General features: G+C 35.8%; 1 protein-coding gene across 1 annotated transcript in view; it reads left to right on the top strand.

The window, feature by feature from the left end:
- Positions 1-2,794, top strand: part of LOC118742460 (basic-leucine zipper transcription factor A-like) — a 55,586-nt gene that overhangs the window by 8,243 nt on the left and 44,549 nt on the right. The gene's annotated exons all lie outside the window — the stretch shown is intronic.

The following is a 2,794-nucleotide window of genomic DNA, read 5'->3' as shown; positions in this document are numbered from 1 at the left end:
ATTATAATAAATTTAAGGCGATACCGGACAGCCCCGGTCTCATATATTTATAAATATTGGCTGTCACCATAAGTAACGGCTCAGTTCTTTTCTTCTATATGAAGAAATAATTTTATAAGGAGAAAAAGTATGTATTCTTTACAAACGGACGTTTTTTTAATGCGATAAGTGATTACTCGTGTGTATGTACGTTAGCACGACAAATGTCAATGTAACATAATAAAATAATATTCGGATTACATATAACTCCAGACAGCCAACAGATCAAACTGCTGAAGTTGCGGCACGTGTATAACAAACCGTGAGGACAACAAAGGGACATAAGAAGTCACCCTGAAGTAAACAACTTCACCTGTGGGAAGCGCAGTGTCAGCAAATTCCATTCACGCTGCAGCAAGGCAAACGTAGGTGTAGCGTTAATAAAAATACTTTGTAATTACCAGTTTAAATTGAGAATTCAATAAAGGAGCACGGCTCCCTAAAACATATATTTTTTGACTTATTAAGCAACGAAAGTTGCAACTGGCGCCCGAACAGGGACCAGCGCGCGAAAAGTGGTAATAGCCCGAAAAACAAAAATTACGGCTAGGCGAATCGTAAATATGTAAAAATTAAAAAAAAAAAAACAAAAATACATCAAGTAGCTGCCAGAACGAAAGGAAATCAAGTCACGCCGAGGGACCCTAGTACAGAAGGAAGAGGATTAGCCTAAAGAGCCCGAAAAACTTCCGATAATGTCACCCTGGACACTAATGTAAGAAATTAGTCTTAAAAAATGCTGCTGATGGATATACCAAAAAAAAACGTATAAACGAATATTACACAGTATAGAAGGGAAAGTGAATATTATGTAAATTAAGAATTGTGAGAAAAAGCTTGTAAAGTTACCCGTTAAATACTAAAAAGTAAGTCGTGTTAAACGAATGTTACTTGAATTTTAGTGGTGAAAAGTCGGTTAAAGAGGGCGTATGCTATATGTGTAACGATGGACGGTTGGACTTCCCGTGTAGAAGACAGTTTCTTTAGTGTTACTGCCCCACTACATTGTGAAAGACGATAAAAAAAACATTGCTGACGTCGGATTTATTAGCTTGCTCCTCATATATAGAAAGGCACACCAGTGAAAATAGTATAATAAAAAATAAAAAAAATTACGAAATATTTTTCGATTGGGAATTGGTCACAAGATAAGTGTTATAGTTACTGATAATGCAGCTTATATGAAAGCAGGAGTTCGTGGGGGAGATTGGCGGCATTAGCGCTGCTTTGCGCAATCCTTAAATTTAGGGAAAGGAAATAGAATATGTTCTACATAAAATAAAAGGAGTTTATTTTTTCAAAAAGCAACTATGCTTGTTTCAAATTTAAAGCAGATAACGTATATGAATGAGAAGGCGCATTTTCAGTGTGAACTAATTGTCGCCAAAAATTTTGAGTTGCGGTCGAGCAAATACACCACTCGTCGACGGAATGTCGGCTGTCACCACACCAAAGATTTTTCCGTTCCACCACACTTCGACGAAATTTGTCATAGTTTAAAGCAAAATGAAAAGATACGAACGAAAAAGAAAAGAGAAAACTTGTTTCTACAATCGTATAGACATGTAAATGGACTTTTTTATAAAAACTATTTTAGCGCAATCGGCTAATTTTCTCATGTCTATTTGCCGACGGCATTTCGCATGCCCAACAATTTTCTGTTGCTAACAAATTTATGTACAAATAATATACTTACTTATGTACTATACATACAATTACCTATGTGCCTACCTATTTTTGGTAATTGTTACCTATTTTTGGTAAATCGTATAACCTGCGTAGTAACTTTAAACCTGGATTCCCCTTCCGTGAGAGCAAATTGGTCTTCAGGAATATCAATATCCCAAGAAAATTGCTTTTCCGGAATATCGACATCCATCGCAAGTCTCTCTGAAGGTCCTAAATTGTCTTTCAAGGAATCTTCATCAGCAATATTCCAATTCAGGTTCAAATCTTCATCATCTTCGCAGTTTGTACCCTTTTTCTCGAATTTCCGTCTCAAAATTTTTATAGAAATTAAGCGAGCAACAATATACTGAATTTCATGGCCCGATGGATGAGTTGCGCGGATTCTATAAAAAAAAAGTTCTCAGGTGCATCTTGATTCAAGTTTCCCAATAATATAAAATTAACATCTTTACATTTTTCAAAGATATCTTGACTTAAATTAACCATCGCATTAATGGTTAAAATAAAACCAGCAAAACACAAGGAGTTTATATTATTAGGAAGTTGAATCGACGAAATGAATTTAATATGGTCCTTATGCCTGTTAAGCTTGTCTACGGAATCGCTCCAAATTGGACACTTCAATGGGTTTTTATTATTAAATCTCTTGCAATCGAGTTCATCGAACAAATCGTTCATGTGTTTTACAAACAACTGAGTCGGCTTGGCATATTTGAGGGTGTATTCATTAGACCCTAGCAATCTTTGTGTCTTCGCTATATCAATACCCGCAGCTACCGAATTACTCAATAGCTGCGTCTCTCGGGATACGCTCAGTTTTTCAAAATTATTAGGATAAATATGCGAAGCTGTAAGCTTAGGACATACCTTGAAGTTTACGTTGGCTTTATCTACGGAATGTAATTGCTGAATAACTTTACCGCTCGCGATGTCATCCATAGTTTTTAAATCATGCTTTAATAAGTTATTCCGAACCGATTTAATCAAGTGGCAATAGTCGTAAAGACAGTGGATTTTTTTGTCATTGAAAATAAAGGATGGACTTTCCGCGGAGACATTTAAAAGT

The sequence above is a fragment of the Rhagoletis pomonella genome, unplaced genomic scaffold, assembly GCF_013731165.1.
Source record: "Rhagoletis pomonella isolate Grant_MI unplaced genomic scaffold, Rhpom_1.0 Rhpom_scaffold_00007, whole genome shotgun sequence".
NCBI lineage: Eukaryota > Metazoa > Arthropoda > Insecta > Diptera > Tephritidae > Rhagoletis > Rhagoletis pomonella.
The sequence above is the reverse complement of the archived record's forward strand: the minus strand, read 5'-3'. Positions and strand labels throughout refer to the sequence as shown.